This window comes from Trachypithecus francoisi, unplaced genomic scaffold (genome assembly GCF_009764315.1).
Source record: "Trachypithecus francoisi isolate TF-2019V2 unplaced genomic scaffold, Tfra_2.0 Contig01461, whole genome shotgun sequence".
In the NCBI taxonomy this organism is placed as follows: domain Eukaryota; kingdom Metazoa; phylum Chordata; class Mammalia; order Primates; family Cercopithecidae; genus Trachypithecus; species Trachypithecus francoisi.
In genome coordinates this window covers 8,825,648-8,847,828 of record NW_022681433.1, presented here as the reverse complement: position 1 = coordinate 8,847,828, position 22,181 = coordinate 8,825,648, and positions in this window count along the sequence as shown.

Genomic DNA, 22,181 nt, shown 5'->3' with positions numbered 1-22,181 from the left:
ACCACAACGTGATATCACCTCACCCCTGCAAGAAGGGCCATAATCAAAAAAATCAAAACACAGTAGATTTGAATGCAGTGAACAGGGAACACTTCTACACTGCTGGTGGGAATGTAAACTAGTACAGCCACTATGGAAAACAGTGTGGAGATTCCTTAAAGAACTAAAAGTAAAACTACCATTTGATCCAGTAATGCCACTACTGGTTATGTACTCCGAGGGAAAAAAAGTCATTATACGAAAAAGATACTTGCATATGCATATTTATAGCAGCACAATTCGCAATTATGATATGGTGGAATCAACCCAAATGCCCATCAATCAATGAGTGGTTAAAGAAACGGTAATATATATATGCATGTAATGAAATACTACGCAGTCATAAAACGGAATGAATCACCAGCATTTGCAGTGACCTGGATGAGATCGGAGACTGTTATGCTAAGTGAAGTAACTCAGGAATGGAAAACCAAAGGTTGCGTGTTCTCACTGATATGTTGGAGCTAAGCTGTGAGGACGCAAAAGCATAAAATGATGCAGTGGACTTTGGGTACTTGGGAAGACTGGGAGGGGGGCGAGGGATAGAAGACTACAAATACAGTGCAGTGTCTTCTGCTCAGGTGACAGCTGCACCAAAATCTCACAAATCACCACTAAAGAACTTACTCATGTAACCAAATACCACCTGTACCCCAATATCTTATGGGGAAAAAAAGTGGATATAATCAGTGAAAACTAAAAAAAATTTAAAAAACCAGAAGCCCTTGAGTATATAGGAAAACAGAAAATTGGTTGTTACTAACTTTGTGTAAGCAGAGCAGTTCAAGGACTTTCTTGGGCTCCAAAAATCTCGCTCCCAACATGATGCCAGCAACCATCACATGCGTAGTCCATCTTTTTCAAGGTCAGTATCTTAATTTGCTCCTCTTTAAACAGAATTATCCCAGGTTCCTAATTTGATAGTGCAGTTCCAGGTTCTTGATCCCAGAATTGTATTCTTAACTACAGGCTTTAAAAATAGACATGATGGATCAATAAAACAGAATACAGAATGCAGAAATAAAGTCTCACAACTACTGCCAACGAATCTTCAAGAAAGTCACTACAACAAGAACATTCACTGGGGAAAGGACACCCGAAGGCTGTGGGTGAAATTGGATTGCCATATGCAGAAAATCCAACTGCATCCCATCTCTCACCATATACAACAATTAACTCAAGATAAATTAAAGCTTAAATGTCAGACCTGAAACTATAAAAATACTAAAAGACAGTTTAAGGAGAACTCTTGGACATTGGTTTTCTCAAAGAATTCATGATAAGACCTCAAAAGCAAATGCACTGAAAACAAAAATAGACAAATGGGACTGGATTGAACTAAAAATCTCCACAGCAAAAGAAATCATCAACAGAGTGAAGAGACCACCTGCAGAACAGGAGAAAACATTCGCAAACTATGCATCCAACAAAAGACTAATATCCAGAACCTGCAAGGAACTCAAACATCTCAACAACAACAACAAAAAATAACCCCATTTAAAAGTGGGCAAAGGACATGAGCAGGTATTTTTCAAACGCAGACATACAAGTGGCCAGCAAACAGATGAAAATGTGTACAATATCACTGATCTTCAGAAAAATACAAATCAAAACCACAATGAGGTGCCATCTTATATCAGTCAGAATGGCTACTACTAAAAATTCAAAAAAGAATAGATGTTGCCAAGGATGCAGAGAAAAGGGAACACATACACTATTGATGGGAAGGTAAATTAGTACAACCTCTATGGAAAACAGTATGGAGATTTCTCAAAGTACTGAAAATGAAACTACCATTCAATCCAGCAATCCCACTACTGGATATATACTTAAAGGAAAAGAAATCAATATGCGAAAAATATATCTGCACTCAAATGTTCATCACAGCACTATTCACAATAATAAAGATATAAAATCAACCTAAGTGGCCATCAAAAGATGGTTGGATAAAGAAAATGTATATATGGATAAAGAAAAAATATATATAAATATATATATTTATCCATGGAATATACAGATACACATACATACACACACACACACACACACACACACACACCACACACACACACACACACAGGAGATTGGTCAGGGTGGTGGGAAAAGTTATAAGGAAAGACACAAACCTTCTTGGAAGGCCGGGAGGTTTTGCAAAGCTTCAGGAGAGAATAAAAGCTGAAGCAGAGAGCTAGAAATAGGTGCAAGGGAATGTAAGGGACTTTATCTAAATAAGTTTATTTACTTATGTAGTCCGGAAACCAACCTGTGATCATCCACACTCAGGACTGCTTCCTGCAAGGGGGGACAACAGTATTAATAATCCACAGGTTGTGTTGGCTCCAGGCCTTTGTCATTAAATCCGAACTGATAAATACAAACAGCTCCAGCTTATGGAGGCTGCACTGTCATCAGCGGTGTTAAATCGTGCAGTCTCCTAGCCATGCTCTCAGGCAAGATACTTGTGTCTGCGTACTTGTTTCATCCATCACTTGGCCAGAGTCTGTGGGACAGACTTGGCACACACACACCATGGAATATTATTCAGCTATAAAAATGAATGAAATCATATCTTTTGCAGCAACATGGATGGAACTAGATTCCATTATCTTAAGTGAAATAATGCAGAAACAGAAAGTCAAATACCACATGTTCTCACTTATAAGTGGGAACTAAATAATGTGTACACATCGAAATAGAGAGTGGAGTAATAGACATTGGAGACAAGGAAGTGTGGGAAGGGGTGAGAGATGAAAAATTACTTCATGGGTATAATGTACACTATGTGGGTAGTGGCTATGCTAAAAACCCAGACTTCACTACTACACAATATATCCATGTAGCAAAACTGTACTTATGCCCTCTGAATCTATAATTTATGAAAAATGCATTCAAATTTCACTTTTTGCTGCTTTTCAGAACTGCTCTCTGGCTTCCTTACCTCTCAGACCTGCTGTCACCCTCATGCTTTCAGCTGCTTAAGATTGACCTGGATTCTTCCCCAATCAGGGTTAACCTTGGCCCAGAGACTCAATATCAAGAAATAGTTCAAACTAAAGTCATCCTCAGTAAAAAGAATAAAATTGGAGGAATTACACTATCTAACTTTAAGTTATACTGCAGTGCCATAGTAATCAAATGACTTGGTACTGGCATAAAAGCCGACATACAGATCAGTGGAACAGAATAGAGAACCCAGAGATAAACCTATACATCTACCATGAACTCATTTTCAACAAAGGTCCCAAGAACATACATTAGACAAAGGAGAGTCTTTTCAATACATGGTGCTGGGAAAACTGGATATTCATATGCAAAAGAAAAAAGCTAGACTCCTATCTCTTGCCATATACAAAAATCAAATCAAAATGGATTAAAGACTTAACTCTAAGACTTCAAACTATGAAAGTACTATAAAAAGAAATTGGGGAAACTCTCCAAGACATTGGACTGCGCAAAGATGTATTTAGTAATATCCCACAGGTACAGGCAACCAAAGCAAACATGGACAAATGGGATCATATGAAGTTAAAAAGCTTGTGCACAACAAAGGAAACAACCAACAAAGTGAAGAGAAAACTCACAGAATGGGAGAAAATATTTGCAAACTGCTCATCTGACAAAGGATTAATAACCAGACTATATAAGGAGCTCAAACAACTCTATCAGGAAAAAATACAATGATCCAATTTAAAAACTGGCAAAACATTTGGATATACATTTATCAAAAGAAGACATACAAATGGCAAGCAGGTATACGAAAAGGTGTTCAACATCACTAATCAATCATCAGAGAAATGCAAGTCAAATCCACAATGAGACATCATCTCATCCCAGTTAAAATGGCTTTTATCCAAAAGTCAGGCAATAACAAAGGCTGGCAAGGATGTGGAGAAAAGGGAACCCTCTTCCTACACTTTTGGTGGGAATGTAAACTGTTACGACCACTATAGAGAACAGTTTGGAGGCTCCTCACAAAAAACAAAAATAGAGATATCACGCTATCCAGCAAACTTGCATGGATCTATACACCCAAAATAAAGGAAATTAGTATATTGAAGGGATAGCTACACCCCCATGTTTATTGCAGCACTATTCACAATAGCCAAAATTTGGAAGCAACCTAAATTTCCATCAACAGACAAATGGATAAACAAAATGTGGTACATATATATGGTGGAGTACTATTCAGCCATAAAAAAGGATGAGATCCTGTCATTTGCAACAACATGGATGGAACTGGAGGTCATTATGTTAAGTGAAATAAGCCAGACACAGAAAGACAAACATCACATGTTCTCACTTGTTTGTGGGAGCTAAAAATTAAAATAATTGAACTGATGAAGAAAGAGTAGAAGGATGGTTACTAGAGTCTGGGAAGGGTAGTCGGGGGGTGGGATGGTAGGGCTCAATGGGTACAAAAAAGAAGTTAAAAGAATGAACAAGGCCTAGCATTTGCTATCACAATAGAGTGATTATAGTCAAAAATAATTTAAGTGTACATTTTAGCTAAAATAGTATAATTGGATTGTCGGTAATACAAAGGAAAATGCTTGAGATGATGGATACCTCATTTTACATGATGTGATTATTACACGTTGTATGCCTATATCAAAATATCTCATGTAATCCATAAATATATACACCTACTATGTGCTCACAATTTTTTTTTTTTTTTTTTTTTTTTTTTTTGAGATGGATTCTCATTCTGTTGCCCAGGCTGGAGTGCAGTGGTGCGATCTCTGCTCACTGCAAGCTCTGCCTCCCAGGTTCACGCCATTCTATTGCCTCGGCCTCCAGAGTAGCTGGGACTACAGGCGCCTGCCACCACCCCAGGCTAATTTTTGTGTGTTTTTAGTAGAGATGGGGTTTCGCCGTGTTAGCCAGGTTGGTCTCAATCTCCTGACCTCGTGATCCGCCCACTTTGGCCTCCCAAAGTGCTGGGATTAAAGGCATGAGCCACTGCGCCTGGCCAAATTTTTTTAATTAAAGTTAAAATTTTAAAAAGAAGCAATTTTGATAATGTGGATGTTTTAATTTATCAAGGACAACCTCATGAAGGGGAGAGAATCTCAACAACTATTTGAATGAAAGCATGGAAATCTTAGAGATTACAACACAACTTGAACATAATTTTTAAAATCTGGGCTTGCATTTGCATGGGTGCCTAGAAGTTGGAATGGATTGAGAAGGAGGCTCTGTACAAAGTTGCATTATAATGACTGCAAAAACCAGGCGGGTAGAAATGCTGAGAAAGAATTCACAGTCTGGTCTCTTTGGAAGTGGGACATTTCCTTGATTGACTTGCATTCCACTCCTCTTTGGGAGCTTTGCTCCTTAGCTAAGAGAGCAGTAGGTAAGCCGCATGTTTCTTCCCTCTCAAAAATGGCAAGGGATTAATTAAGCCAAGAGCTGGATTGTCTTTGGGTCTGGTTGAAAGAGATAGCAGGCTGGAGAAAGTGCAGCAGCTGTCTCCATTTTTCTACAGAACTTTTGCTGGAACAATTTTTTCCCTTTCTTTTTATTTAAAATTTGTGCCAAAACACTGCTGCTCTGCCTGCCCATCCTTTAGCCAGGCGTTTTGTGTGCGAGTGATTGAAGTGGGCAATTAGATTCTCCTCTTAGCTCCTCTTCATTTTCCTTTGGTAGACATTTATTTCTTCGTGGCGCAGCAAAATGCATTTTTCAACAGAGGGGGACTCATATTTTTTCCTATTTGGATTCCTGATAGATCATGGAGAGAGATATGTGTGTTTTCCTGATACACTGATTATTTTTGGGAGGAAAAAAGAAGCATTTTGATTAGCTGGCATAACACAGAAAAGCACAAATATTCCCTTCTTCATGCCATCTTAAAGGGTTGCTGCCCCAGGTACCATACAAGTGAGATAGAAAAATGTTCAAAATCACGTTTCCAAATATCCTAATTATTTGCCTTCTACATTGAACTTTCAGCTGAATGTAAATACTGCATCAAAGTATTCACTCATCTTTAACTTTGTCAATAATTTTGCCAAAATGTAAATTCTCTACCCCACTCACAGGTGCAGATGTGCTAAGTCAATGTTCTCCCTCCAACTCTACATTTTCCTGTTCCTGTTCTTCTCGTATCCACCAATACTTGTTCCCTTTAACTGCCAGAACATTCAATGCAAATGGTATGTTGCTGTGTGGATACATTCAAAGGCTGCTCCGGAAAACTGAGATAACTAGAACTTGCCCGCCCCAATCCCCAAGGCACTCTGACATCTGAAATCACCCTCAGAGATTTCAGAAACTTTCCTGCTGAGACTGCAGCATATGTCATGAATTTGCTCTGGCTTTAGTGTCCTTCATTTCCTAATTTCCTTGGAGCACCAGCAAATGAGACTTAAATCTAAATCTAATAAGCTGAACAGATATTTCCATATTAAATTCCTAGGGCCAGCTTCATGAAATTGTAGAGGAGAGGTTCCTTGCGTATCATCTGGTCTTGTCTCTGCAGAGTTGGCCAGTCATACCATCCTGAGTTTGAGGAGAGAACCACGTGAAGAAGGTGATTTGGTTAAGTCTTTGCATCATCATTTCAGCACCAGATGCTGCTTGTATGTTCACACTGTGTAAATGTCTGTACCCCTGTCTTCAGTACTCTCTCGTGGCCTATTGGAGGCACCTGCTCAAAGGTCATTACTGAAGCCTGTATAGAGAGGGCAGTGCTCAGTCACATGGAAATGTCCTTCAGGTTCTCTGAGGCTGGCAGAAAGCTCATGGAATACCAAAAATGTGTATTAATAGAGAACTTTCCTTCCTTCCTGGGAAGATACCATTTGCAAATGAAATTACACAAAGACTATTGATGGAGTGAATTTCTAATTTCAACCTGACTCCCCCTTGTAACCACCCTACCCAGGGCAGCCCCATCTTCTCCAATCGGTCACTCTGTTGTTCAGCAAATGCAAACCAAGTTAAATATAGGCCCAAACTAAACAATTGCTAAGGTACATCTGCTGTCAAAATTATTCTGAAGTATAAATAGTGCCCAACACAATGCTTTGCCTGGAAGACTTTTGATAAACATGATTGAATCAGCAAATATTTTTAAATAAATGAATATGAATGGTTTTTGCACCCATCCATGGTTTGGGTTACCTGTCACATTTGATTACTCTCACCATTTCTCCCTTCCATTGGTTAGGTCATTGGGAAAGTAGAGTAATCTGAATTTCCCTAAGAGCACGCAAAATGAGAATGAGAATGTCAGAAAGGAAAATGCATTCTCCACTTCACAAAATCTGTGCATCTTATAGGACTTGCTCATATGCAAGGATAGATAACCCTGCAGGACAATCAACCTTAATATTCAGAAGGATCTGTACTTCTTAGTGGAAAGGGTGGAAAGGAGTAACTTGTATTAAATGCCTCGAATGTGTCTTTGCTTTCACATACACGATCTTACTTGTATGCAAACCAATCTTGGTAAGCATATAATATTTCCATTTTAAAAATTAAAAAAGAACAACCTGAGACACAGAAAAGTTAAGTAAGTGGAGGAACCATTCTATAAATAGCCCAGGAAAGACCAAAGCTGGCAATGTTCAGTGTTTGTGAAAAACGTTTGCACATGGGCCACAGGTGCTTGCCTGAGATCCTCATAATATTGCTTTACTGAGAGTTTCATACAGCTCAGCACTGTTTTCAGTGCTTTACCTGAATTTGTTAATGGGGTATCTACTATACTGTTCCCATTTTACATGGGTGGAAATAGAGGGACAGAGAGATTAGGAAACTTGTCCCCAATCACATAAACTTGGCCCCAGTGTACCAATCAATATTGTAGGGATCTATGTCCTTTTCATCTCTCTCTCTCTCTCTCTCTCTCTCTCTCTCTCTCAAGGTCTCTAGGGACGAGTGCTATTCCATAAAACTTTCCGCAAAGATGGATATGTTCTGTATCTGCTGCACTGTTCAATATGGTGACCCCAGCCACGTGCGCCTATTGAGCCCTTGAAATATGGTTTGTGCAACTGAGTGGCTGAATTTTTAACTTCACTTAATTTAAATTAATTTAAATTTAAAGAGTCACATGTGGCTAGCAGCCATATTGATCAAAGATAGCAGCTGCAGAGATGCTGAAATAATAATCGCTAATGTAAGAGCTAACATTTGTTGAGTTCATTCAAACTTCAGAACAACTCCATGTAGTAAGTCCTATAATTATCCTTATTTTACAAATTCAGAAAATTTCTTTTTACAGAGTGCTGTACTTGGGATATTTAACCCCTCCAAATCTCATGTTAAAATTTGATCTCCGACATTGGAGGTGAGGTCTTATGGGAGATGTTCAGGTCATGGGGTGGATCTTTCATGAATATATTAATGCTCTTCCAGGTCCAAGAGGGAGGGAAAGAGGGAGTTCTTGCTCTCCTAGTTTCCAAGGGAGCTGGTTGTTGAAAAACAAAGCCTGGTATCTCCCCTGATCCTTGCTTCCTCTGCATGCACCATGCACTTTTTGCTGTTGCTGTTATCGGGAGGCACATGGCCCAGTGTTAGCATTTATTTCACCCTCACGACCCTGGGAGGCAGGTAGCAGTGTTCCCCTGACAGAGAGGGTTAAGAAAGCTGCCTCATGGTACGAGGCCGGGATCAACCCAGGGCTGTGACAGACCAGAGCCTGGGCTCCCAGCCATGAAGACCTTGAGTAAGGGGTGTAGGGGGCTTGTCCAGAACCCAGAGACCCCAGAGTGGGCAGACACCTGGAGCACCAGGTCCAGGAAGGCTCAGTGCATGGTGACCAGGGGCTTGATCATCCATGGGAAGACCAGTATCTGCAGTCAGCTGGTGGGATCAGCATCATCGCCCCCTGTCGATATTCTCCTTCCAGCAGCATAGGAATCTGTGTCTCTCAAACATGGTGGTGATGTCCAAGATGCTTGGACTTCATCAGTTCCCCCAGGAGGTTAGGTTGCAGTAGGTGAACAGACATCACCCAGCTTCAGCAGGCCAAAGGTGTGGTTCTTAGTGAAGTTGAACCGGCACATGTGCCAGGTCTCTTCCAAAAGTGGGCATGTGTCCTATAGGATCCCATCAAAGTGAACATCCAGCAAGGGGGCACCACCCTCTCCCATAGGCCTTTCAAGGGGACAATCTTGCATGGTTGCTGCTTTGCCGAGCCCTGGAGTTGCTGGAAGTCACTGTCACTGCACTTGATGCACTTGATGGTCCAGTGTTCATTCATGGAGGCCTCCCACACCATGAGGCTGTGATGGCCACACTCAAGCCCACCTCCAGGTCCTAGCCCCCTTTAAAGGTGGTGGCAGCCACCAGCATATGCAAGTAATGGGCCCCCCGGGCTCCATCAGCAGCTCCCCTTTACTTTCTCCCAGGAGTGGAAGAAGCCAGAGCCTATACCAGAAGCAGATACTGGTGCCATGCTTCTTACAGAGCCTACAGACTCACAAGCCAAATACACCTCTTTTCTTTATAAATTACCCAGCCTCAGATATCCCTTGGTAGCAATGCAATGGACTAAGAGATGAAATATGATTGAATTGCCTAATACCACATAGCAAAGAAAGTAGAACGGGTAGACATAGAAATTAAGGTCTGGAAAAATTGATCTAAGGGGAAAAAAAGGCACAGCAAAGATCCTTTGGCTGTGAAAGTAATTTTAAAGTGCTGGGACTGTGTCTGGTTTTGCCCACTATTTTGTCCTCAGGGCTTGGCTCTTAGTAGTAGATGCTCAATAAAGCCTTTTTAAATAAAAGAGTGAATAAATGCATAGTTACAGTCTTGTTCTATTATACAGAGAACTGTAGCCAATTGTCCTTCATCTTTGCTAAGAACAGTCTGGGAGATTTAGATTAGATGAAAGAACTTCCTGACACTGAAATGTGTTTCTGGAGGATATTAAAATCTATAGTCTCAAAGTATGTAAAATAAGATTTCTCCTGATCAAAATGCAATGCATTTGATATGCTTCCACCTACAGAATAAGGGATTGATTAAGTTCATCCTACATCCCTTTGAGATAGTCATTCACTTTTAAATGTAAAAGACCCTCTCCTAGCGCATAAAGAAATAGCAAGCATTTCCTAAACAAAAGCAATGTCTAAAAAGAAATTACTGCCAAACACGTTTCAATCAGAGAGTGAGTCATGAAGAGGGCACATTTGTTCCCTAATTTGAGGTCTGTTGGTTATGAAGGTTGTAGCACGTCAGTTTGGGGTTATTCAAAACTGTAAATTTTACGATTCTTTTCATTTCTAAAGCTGTTTAAAAACATCAGGGGTCTCCATCTAGTTTTAATGAGAGCTTTCCACATGCTTTGTGATTCTCAAAAACAATTATGTGGTCATTTACTAATACTGACCTGCTAAATTTAATGGACATTTTTAAGGAAATGGGACCATTAATGGCACTGCTATCAAAGCTGGCATCTTCTAAGTGAATGTGTTGCTGGCATCTTTCATCTCCCTGGTCTATGATGTTTTTGGAACAAGGAGCACATCTGTCCTGATCATGGTTATACCCTCAGAGCTGGCATGTCATCTCCAGGGAACAGAGCTTACAGAGCTTAAATAAAACTTGTTGGATGAATCAATGAATGAATTATAAGGTGGCCAAACATATTACATTTTTCTCATTATTTTAAGGTAAAAAATCTGAGTCCAGAGTAAATTAAAACTTTGTCCACAGCCCCCAAACAAGACAAAAACAGAATAGTACATGTAAAAAACGATGAAATCTCCAGAAACAGCCTTATTGCAATAGCTTTTCAATGTGACCCTCTTTGAGAAGCTTCTGAATCAAACAATGTTTGTTGGGAAACAAAGTACTTTCAGTGTTTCCGTGAATTTACCATTGGATATTGATATCACAGGTGGTGAAGAGCCAAGGAGCCTATCAGGAAGGTAAAGAAGAGACTGACAAAGGCAAGAAGGTACTATCACTGCTAGAGAGATCCAGGGGGAAGGCTGTGTGACCACAGTCAAGGAACAGGACCACCTGGAGAAAGTCTGCCCAGCAAGAGCTGAAGCTGTGTGGAGGAGACGCAGCAGCTACCACTGCAAATGCTACTCGAAGCAGAGAGACGGAGGAGGTAGAATGTGGCCTGCTCCCTCATCGGGTCCTTCAGTTTTCCACAGTGTCTTCCACTGGCCTTCACAAAATCAAAGAAACAAGAGAGCTGGAAAATATTGCTCTGAGTTATAGCACAGGGCAGAGAAGGGCAGAAAATGCACTGGAAAGAAAACAAGCAAGTGACCTATATAACTTCTCTTAGGCCTTCTCCCTCCTGTGTACCCCATAGCATTATTAAGTGGAAAATTATTATAACACTCATTGTATCATGTGGTTGTGTTTTGCTTACGTATCCATCTCAACTTGTGTCTCTCGGTTTCCCCAGCACCAGTACTGGCACACTGCAATTTCTGAACAAAAGATTTTTGAACTAATGAATAAATAGGTGATTAGATTTCATTCAATTTCAGTGTATGTTTATTAGGTCATTATTAGGATATTGGGTCAGAATGTTCTAGTACATTCTACATACATCAACTCCTTCATAGAGTATCCTGAAAGCCCCACAATTCACTCACACATTCTTTCTCCAAACTGTCAAATTTCACCAATTAAAAATTATTATCAGGCTGGATGTGGTGGCTCATGCCTGTAATCCCAGCACTTTGAGAGGTTGAGGCAGGAGGATCGCTTGAGCCCAGAAGTTCAAGACCAACCTGGGCAACATAGAGAGATGCCAATCTCCACAAAAACTGGAAAAAAAAAAAAAAAAGCAGGATGTGGTGGTCCTTGCCTGTGGTTCCAGCTACTAGGGAGGCTGAGGTGGGAGGATCTCTTGAGCCTCTGAGGTTTAGGCATAGCGAGCCAAGATTGTGCCACTGCACTTCAGCCTGGGAGACAGAGTGAGACACTGTCTCAAAAAAAAAAAAAAAAAAAAAAAAAAAATCACTGTTTAGTGATGTGTGTGATGGCTCCCTCAACACAGATAGTTCATTTCCCATGGTGATAAATATTAAAATCCAGCATATATTAAACCTGCCATGTTACAGGTCAGGTTCTGCCCTCCATGCTGTGTGGTCACCTGGGTGAAAACCATGTACCTGTCCTCAGGAGCTTATCCTCTGCTGGGAGTAAGCAACAAGGGATCATTTTGATGTCTCTGCTGATTTAGAGGTATGCACAGGATGCTGTGGAGTCAAACTAGGGCCCTTCACACAGGTTGGGAATTCAGGGAAGCTTTCTGGAATCACAGAAAATAAGACTGAGTCAGATAAAGAAAGATGGGGCCTGGCGCGGTGGCTCATGCCTGTAATCCCAAAACTTTGGAAGGCTGAGGCGAGCGGATCACCTGAGGTCAGGAGTTCAAGATCAGCCTGGCCAACATGATGAAATCCCGTCTCCACTGAAAATACAAAAAAAATTAGCCAGGTATGGTGGTGCATGCCTGTAATCCCAGCTACTTGGGAGGCTGTGGCAGGAGAATCGCTTGAACTCCAGGGAGACACAGGTTGCAGTCAGCCGAGATTGTGCCACTTCACTTGATCCTGGGCAAAAGAGCGAAACTCCGTCAAAAGAAAGAAAGAAAGACGGAAGGACAGAAGGAAAGAAAGAAAGAAAGAGAGAGAGAGAGAGAGAGAGAGAGAGAAAGAAGAAGAACATGCACACAGACAGAGTTGCAATAGAAGTTTCTGTCCATTATTGAGTTTGACCAGAGATGAAATGTAGACCCTGAGGCTGAGCCTCATCACAAAAAGTCACGAAAAGTCTGAATGCAATGGTGAGGCACTGATGAATAGTAAGAAGAGACTCATAGATGAGATGTGCATGGCAGGTGGCTCACTCAGTCTGCAGCACGGAAGGGAGAGATTTAAAGTAAGACTGGAGATAGTCAAAGGTTATTGCAGATCCTACAGAAATGGGCAGACCAATACCCAAAACCCATGTCTACAAACATGTTCACTTCAGCATTTTTTCCAATAACACAAACCAGAAAACTGTTTAACTAAAATTAAAAATTAAAATTTTTAATTTTTTTCTCTATTTTTACAAGCCCACAAGTAACATCATATATGTTTCTAAAAATGTTTGTCAAAAACTCACACTTTCAAATTCATATGACAAAATGTGATTTTATATTCTCAATATCTGATTTAAACAGAGAGCTCTATGTGCAACCACCTTTTTTTTTTTTTTTTTTTTTGGCATTTCTACTCTTCTTTTGTAACAGATGATTCACAATTATAATTACTCAACAAGGATTCAAGTTCTACAATGCCCTAGATACTGGATATGAAAGGCAACATCCAGTGTTGTGAAAGAGACCGATAATCTGGCAGGCATCTCACCAAGCCCAGGGCAGCTCGTGGGATGAGGTTTTGGTGCAGAAATCCCAGCATCCTATGGTGCTCCTTGATCATAGAACTATAACTATTATTTCCCTGAGCTTTAAAAAAATCTGTTTTCTCAAAGTCTGGGGATATGGCTGATTAGACCTGATTAGACATTCCTTCTCTTGCAATAATGATCTCTCAATGATGTGGCCACTTTCTCCTAAATTTTCAGTAATCTATATGATCAGAAGTAAGTTCTGTCTAGGTAACTGGAATTCATTCCCAACTCAAAACTGCACTTGCTCTACATACTAAGAGAGAAATTGGCCAGCCAAAAAGTTAAATATTTATTAGGCATTCTGAAGACTGTGACTGTCTTATCAATTTTACATCTCTGGCATCTTACATGGCATTTGGCCCATGGTAGATTGTCTGTGAGTGGTTAGTGAATTCAATAAATCAAGTGACATTTTCAAAAACACAGTTTCTTCCCTGAACAGACAGACCTCCTTCCCCAAACATTTTATTCCTCACCTTGGATCAATTTTGTATTTAAAGATAATTTTCAAAATCTCTTGTTACTGTCATTTGACAGGCAGACTGGACATGCTGTGCTATATGCCACAATGATTCCAGTGTTCTTTTTTTTTTTTTTTTGAGACAGAGTCTCGCTCTGTTGCCCAGGCTGGAGTGCAGTGGCCGGATCTCAGCTCACTGCAAGCTCTGCCTCCCAGGTTTATGCTATTCTCCTGCCTCAGCCTCCTGAGTAGCTGGGACTACAGGCGCCCGCCACCTCGCCCGGCTAGTTTTTTGTATTTTTTAGTAGAGACGGGGTTTCACCGTGTTAGCCAGGATGGTCTCGATCTCCTGACCTCGTGATCCACCCGTCTCGGCCTCTCAAAGTGCTGGGATTACAGGCTTGAGCCACCGCGCCCGGCGATTCCAGTGTTCTTAAGCCTGATATGGGTGGGATTGTGACCCAAAACAGATGCTCAAGTCACAATCCCCAGCACCTGTGAATTTGATCCTATTTGGTACTAGGTCTTTGCAGATGATCAATTTAAGATGAGGTAATTGATCTTAGAGAGTGGACCCTAATCCAGTATGACTGTGCTCTTATTAAGAGGGGAAATTTGGACGTACACATGCACAGCAGGGAGAACGGTGTGTTAAGATGAAGGCAGAGGTTGGCGTGATCCATCCACAAGCCAAGGAGTGCCAAAGATTGCCAGCAAACCACCAGAAGCTAAAAGCTGGGAGAGAGGCATGGGTCAAACTCTCCCTCACAGCCTCAGAAGTAACCAACCTACCAATGCCTTGTTTTAGGATTTCCAGCCTCCAGAGTGGTAAGACAAGAACTTTCTATTGCTTAAGCCACTTGATCTATATAATACTTTGTTAGAGCAGTCCAGGAAACTAATGTGTGGTACTTTAGACATACCGGTTGTAGTTTGTGTTACATTTTACTTTAGTTAAATGTTTATGTATCCATCTCCCCTTGTGATTGTGAGGCGTTTGAAATCATATATTATGTCTTAGTCATTTTCATATCCACTGCACAAGCCCACTATTGATTTGAATTAATTATGTGCTCTATATACCTTGCTATCCCCCAAGCCCACATCAAGTCTATTTCCCTGGAACAGGGTGTATATACTCTTCTATTATTTTGGTTCACTGAAACTTAGTGATAATTATGAGATTATTTCTGCTTTCTTGTATTAACATTTCAAGCACTTTTTGCTTTTTCTCTCTTTTGCACTTCAATGTTTACAAGTTCAGCCAGCTGTAAGTTACTGTTTTTGACCAGTGCTCTTGTTGTTTTCTTGTGAGAATGATTAAGCTCTTTTTGTACTTCTGCTTGTAATTGTTGATGTTTTGGGGGGAGGTGGGTTTGGTCATACGTATTATCGCTTATATATTTGTGATTTATGGCTTATTTTGCTTAATATTTCTTCTCCCTCTTCTTAAAGTCTTGTAATTTTAAACCCCTACTACACGTAAATCACTGTACTAGAAGCTGAAGATGCATATATGAATAAAATATGGTCCTTGTTCTCAAGAGACTAAGTCAGCTACTTTCCTGAACTTTTTCTTCCTAATCTTTGTAGGATACTATCTGCCCCTTATCATTTTGTTACCATAAACCACATGCCCAAGGACCAAATTCTTTTATTTTCTCACATACATCCTGCCATCCAGTTACTTCCCACATCTTTCCATCTACCTTTCAAAGTCATGAGTTCAGAAGAAGATATTGCATATCCTAGCCTCTAAGTCCATCTGTTTCCCACTCAGATCTTCCAGATCACTAGACATACGTACCAAGTTCCCTTTTCCAGCAACATGTATCCCCAAGTGGGTAGGCAGAAAACTAATACATTGGGTGGTTAAAAATGGAAGGGACACTGGATTTTTGTTAGACTTCCTTCCACTTTCATATTATAAACTACATAGGTTCTTGGTGTGCAGTCATCCACCACCATCCGTCACTCTGTGTGGAGTGGCAGGGATCAGAGGGAGTCACTTCTTCCTGGGGTTGTAACAGGATTCTGCTTACTCATGAATGCTTGGAAATGATTCTTCCTTCATGTTTTTAGAAAAATAGCATACTGTTTTCTCTTTAAGCAAAGTTTTATGTTGTGCCATACTAGTGATAATCTTTTTCCTCATCTCTTTTCTCAATGTCACATTCATTCACTCCTATACTTCTTAACACTGGTATTGATTTTCCCAGTACTTCCTCTTGCTTCTTTAGAGTGTATTTTTATTTTTAGCACGCTCCTTGAATTATTTTCTTTACTCATCTTCTCCAGGGATTTTTCCTTCTCCTTAGTAAGCTGGAGTGCAGAGGTACGTTCTTGACATCCTTTAACCTTCTTCTAAAAGAAAGATCAGTACATATTTAGAGCACACATAATTGATGACTATCGCAGCAGAGAAGACAAACGTAGCCCATACTCTACAAGTCATTGCAACAGGACTCTTAGTTCTCATACTTCCTGAATCTACTGGTGAAAGTATAACCAGAGGAGACTGACTTTTGAGGCTTGCACATAAGAGATCTCAGAATTCCCAGGTCAAGACATGAATTTATCTTCTCAGTACAATATACAAGAATGGGAATTTTCAAGTAGACAATGTCATACTCGATCACACAGAATGACTCTATCTTAGAAACATATTTTAAAATAATGCAGGACTTGATTCAATAGATGAATTTTTAACCCCAAAAGTTGATCATATAATATGATGCTTTTATCATTACATCATTCTTTTCTTAGCAAAAGGGAATATTTACACTATTTATAGTTCCCTTTGCATTAAAGATAGCACCCAGATTCTTTTCCTTGTGCTTCAAAAACTCCTCCTTCAGGGTTCTAGATTACTTAACTTCTTTTGGCCACAAGTACATCATCATCCTCCTTCAATACTAAGCTAGCCCCTCAGTTCCCAGCTCCGCAGTTTTCCAAACTCAGCTACTGCAACCACATCTACCCAAACCACCTTCCTGGCAAACAGGCTGCTGAGGCTCCGCAAGTCCATGCTACTTTTATGCACTGGGCAGCACATACAGAGCAACTGTACATGTGGTCAGGGCTGGACTCGAAGTATCTGAGCTTCCTTCCCTCCACTCTTGGTCGTCTTTCGCATCGTGAAGCTCACTAGGTGAACCTTCTTTCAATGCTATTTTTTTTTTTTTTTTTTTTTTTTTGCTTATCTTGTCTTCTTTTATGTTGAATTTGGAAAAGTACACATTATGTTGCAAGTTCTTAGAGAATAGGAATACTAACACTGCCAAATCCTCTCTACTAATATCTGACGTGACAGAATAAATTGTTGGCAGTAAATGGCACCTCCTGTGTGTAAAAGGAGTTACATGACTGATGCATGACCACAGGACCACAGCCCTTTCTAAATGGGTAGCTATCTTTTGGGTTGAGATTATAACCACTGTTTGAAAACTGCATTTTTACAACTTGCATTGCACTCTTTCAACAGTATGGTTTTAAGTCATCCTACACAATTGTACATAGGTGCTCTTTAAATCTAATCTACCCATAAATTGTCTATTATTTGGTATTCACAGTGTCCCCACCAATAATTATTAGGATAATTATTATATACATATATATTATTTTCATAATACAGTTATAATATGTTCATATATAATAATCATATATGTATATGATTAAACGAGGAGCTTATATTAGAAGACTTTATCCTGAGCTCCAAACTCACTGGCAATCTCTTTCTCATGTCTTATGAATACCTCACATTAAGCAGGCCATAAAGTGTGTGGTTTCCTTTGGGCGTGTATTTCCCTCTCCCTTTCTCCCAGGACTTCTAGAGAGCTCTTACTTCTTCCTCAAAGTACTGTTCAGAAACGCATTTTTCTGTTAGTTCTTAGTTCAATGGATTAAAACTTTACATACAGCAGTGTTGTTTAGAATGCAGAAACTATTCTTATTCAGCTCATTCATTCAATCATTCATTCATTCAGATAGCATTTATTTAGTGCCCAACCATGAATCAGACACCGTGCCCTACCGGAGTGACTCAACGGGGAGCAAGAAAGTCATACGCCCTCTGTAAAGGAGGTTACAGTGTCCTGGGGAGGACAAATCATAAACAAAACAATTAGATCAAAGTGCATTATAGCCTCAAAACCTGGCAAATATAGGTTCTTTAAAAATGTTGATAAAATAAGTTATTTTTTTCTAAACTCAACAAGCCCTCATAAACATAGGGCAGAAAATACTATATATAGTCAATGGTCACATAAAGAAATATTTTATTACAGAGCCTGATTCAAAAAAGTTGTGAGAAAGTGATGATGGATTCTTGGCCCATATCCCCCTTGGTATCAGACAAAGCAAGGCAGATGATCAATGATCAAATGCTTCATTCATTTTTTTTGTTGCCCAAACCAAAAATGGTATTTTCCACACCAAAATTTAGAAATGGGGATATGCTGAAGTGGCTTTAACTAAAGAAGACAGAACTCCAGCCAGAGAAGAAGAAAGACTTCCAGCCAAAAACAAAAACACTTTAATTAGTTGTTTCATTTCAAGATGTTGAAACAGCTCCAACCTAAGGAAACCAAGCCCTTCAGAGTCAGAACAGCTTAAAGAAGAGGAAAAAAAGATGTTTCATGTATTTAGGAGTTTGATCTCAATCCAATTTGGACAAGAAATCCTAAAACCTTTTAGGCTAATAAACCTAGTGATAACAGAATGTTGTTTTCAGTCATATGAGAAGACCTACGCTCTATATGAGCTCTGTTTTAAAATCTTTAAAATTGTATAATCAGGCCAGGCATGTAAAGGGTTATTTAATATGGTTTAGTTAATACTTAACATTGCTTTCTATGAAATATTCTGTTTAAAGTCAGCTGTTTGCAAGCTCGTTATTGAAGGCTTGATTTCAGAAATCTTCTTGTAGACAAATGACTTTCTCCTGGAAAGTGATTCTGAAGTCGAAAATATATATGAGAAAATTTGGGATCAGTTATAGTATTTTTAAAATAGCAAAAAAAAAAAAAATTATAGGGAAACTTAATGCTTAGATTATAAGAATACATTGACATTAATCTGAATAGGAATTTAGAAGGGAGGTGTCTAAGCATGGCTTCCTCCCACCTGTCAAACCCAACAGAATCTTACTTTTACAACTAAAAGAGGAAGGTAAAATATTGATCTTTTATGTTTGAACTTGGAGAATAAAATAAAGAGAAAGAAAATAAGCCTATTTACAGAAGATGTTCCAGGTTACTCAAAACCCTGAAAGCACTCTATCAAGAAACTCAGATCCTTACGTTTCATCTGCATCCCAGCAAGTATCAGATTTTAATCCAAATGCATTCTTCTACTGTCGACACTATTCATTATCTGATTAATTTATATCAAAGAGAATGATATCAAATACTTAATTCCTATGGTCTCTCCTTGCATAGCCAACAAAGTTTTGTATGCCAAAATGTGGACTCTGGAAAATGAATAAGCCTTTTGGCATGATATTTTCATTTCCTCCACACATTCCTGACCATCCTTCAAATTCTTGCAGTTCTGCAAATAGAATTAGTGTTTTGATACCTGTCTACTCTAGCACATGTGGTCCCATCTGTCCGGCCAATCCTGACTCTTCCTTCCAACCTTTAGTGGCCCTTCCTCTGGAAAATTTTTCTAATATTCTTTTCTTTCTCTGTGTTCTTATAGAAGTTTATGGAAACTTTCATAACTTACTACAATTAATTATTTCGTTAGTTTACATGGCTATCTCCTCTAGTAGAGTAAAAAGGGCAAAGACTTACGTTCCAGTTGTCTTTGCATTTCCAGAACCTTACCTGGTTTTATAACTAAATAAATGTTTAATAAATTGACAAGAGAAATAAAGGTGGAAATGGAAACCTCTGATCTCAAGTAACATTTTTACTTTGTAAACTCATCCACCTCATGGGTCAACCCCAGACCATTTCTATATTGAAGCTCCTGCTTTACAGGTTTTACAATACAAAAGGAAAAGGTATATTTGAGCAGCATCAAATTCATTTCCCACACATTCATTTAGCATAAATAATGTGATAAAACAAATAGTCAAGAAATGCCAAGTTAGATTTTTTTAAGGTAAAAATTACCTCAAGCAGGTATAGATCCATTAATCTTCAGATTTTAAAGAACGAATTATTGTCAACCTTTCACCAATTAGGAAAGTACTTTTCAGCACATTAAATGCCTTTTAAAATTTTTATCAACATGAAGAAAAGCCTCAAAAAAAGGAACAATATAATTTATATCCTATAAACACATCAGAGAGTAACAGAAAATGGTGCTATGACATGAAGATATGAATATACATAGTATCATTTTCCATCACATAAAAATTCATAATAGCCACTAAAATTTTCTAAATCTGCATTTTATATCTGCATATGTATGGTTCTGTAAAATGTGGAAAAAATCGGTATTAGCACAGCCCTATGTGTTTTTTCAAAGCACATTCTCAAAACCAGAAAATCCACTTTACTCAAAGCAGTTCTAAAGGGGAATTACATGAAAATGGGGAAACTGAGCTTAGAATCCCTATATCTCATTCTTCACCTGAGTCTCACAAGCATCCTCACTATAGGAGCTGGGAAGCAGCACATCCTGTCACCCTGTCCTATGCCAGCACTCCCAGAGCTAAGCATCCAATACATCATGGTATCTGTTCTCTCATCTGCAGCAAGAGAGGTGATTTAAAAACACAGATATGCCAGGTAGGGTGACTCACGCCTATAATCCCAGCACTTTGGGAGGCTGAGGTGGGTGAATCACGAGGTCAGGAGTTCAAGACCAGCCTGACCAACATGGTGAAACCCTGTCTCTACTAAAAATACAAAAAATTAACTCGGTGTGGTGATGGGTGCCTGTAATCCCAGCTACCTGGGAGGCTGAGGCAGGATAATCACTTGAACCTGGGAAGCAGAGGTTGCAGTGAGCCAAGATCATGCCAATGCACTCCAGCCTGGGCGACAGTGTGAGACTCCGTCTCAAAAAAAAAAAAAAAAAAAAAAAAAAAAAAAAAATATATATATATATATATATATATATAGCCAAGTTCTGGCTTCTTAAATGACATGCCCATGCCCCTTAAATTAAAAAAGAAAGAAAGAAAGAAAGAAAGAAAGAAAGAAAGAAAGAAAGAAAGAAAGAAAGAAAGAAAGAAAAGTGAGTCTTCAATGATCCTGGGAGAGGACTCAGAGAATGGGCAGAGCCTTGAGTGGGGTGTGACCCTGGACTCTTGCTGCGAAGGAGAGAATAGATTGAGGAGACGAGAAGCCGAGGGAGTAAGTCTCCTGGAGTCCATGCATGACACGCTGGTGGCATGCGGTGGCCTGGTGGTGGGTAGATGAGGAGCAGATATGTTGCGAACTGTGGAGAAGGCCATGTTGCTGCTAGTTAAAGCAGCTGTATACTGAATGGTCTCAGAAGTGGGAGACTAACCATGATGTATCTAATGCTTAGCTATAGGAGTCCTGGCGTAGGACAGAGTGACAAGAGGTGGCGCTTCTAAGGATACATATCATTCGAGACCAGTAGCTTCTTGTTCTTCACAGGAGTCGTGTTCTAGAAAGTCACCAAGAACTCTGAATTAGTGAATACTGAACCTTTGCTCCTAAAGGAAATACATGATGATGTTCCCACACGCCCCTAGTCACACATTTTCATCAACCAATCAATACACACCCTTGTTTTATGTGCATTTAAGACACCCTATTTAACCTGTGTTGCTGATTCATTAATATTGAGCTCACAGCCTACAGCACTATAACCACACCTAAAGGAAGCTCCTGTAACACTCTTATTTTCTCCATGAGGCACATCACAGCTTTCTTGTTTCTCGGAACGTCAAACAGCCCTTCAGAGCTACATTTGGGAGCCATTTTGAATAGCAAAGTTACCAACAAAGATCCCATAAGTGCGAAAAACACAGCACTAACTGGACTGTGGAGAGGACGCAGTCTGTGAAGAGGGCACTTGTCTACACTATGAGAACGGAAACAAAATGGCAGTGCAGGTGTCTTTGACCCAGCTGGAAATGTGCTCCTCCAGTGACTTGAAGTTTTTGCCACTCGGTATATGTCCGCAAATGACCGAAGTGCTGGGAATATTGATTTGGGGGCAACAAATGAATTTTAGTGAGTAGGCAAATTCTCAGATAGGGAATCCACAAATAACGAGGGCCAACTCCATTTGTTAAGACATTGTTGTGTACTTGGAGCACGTATGTATGGGTTGCATGCATACATGCTGGAAGACGAAGAACATGCAGCAA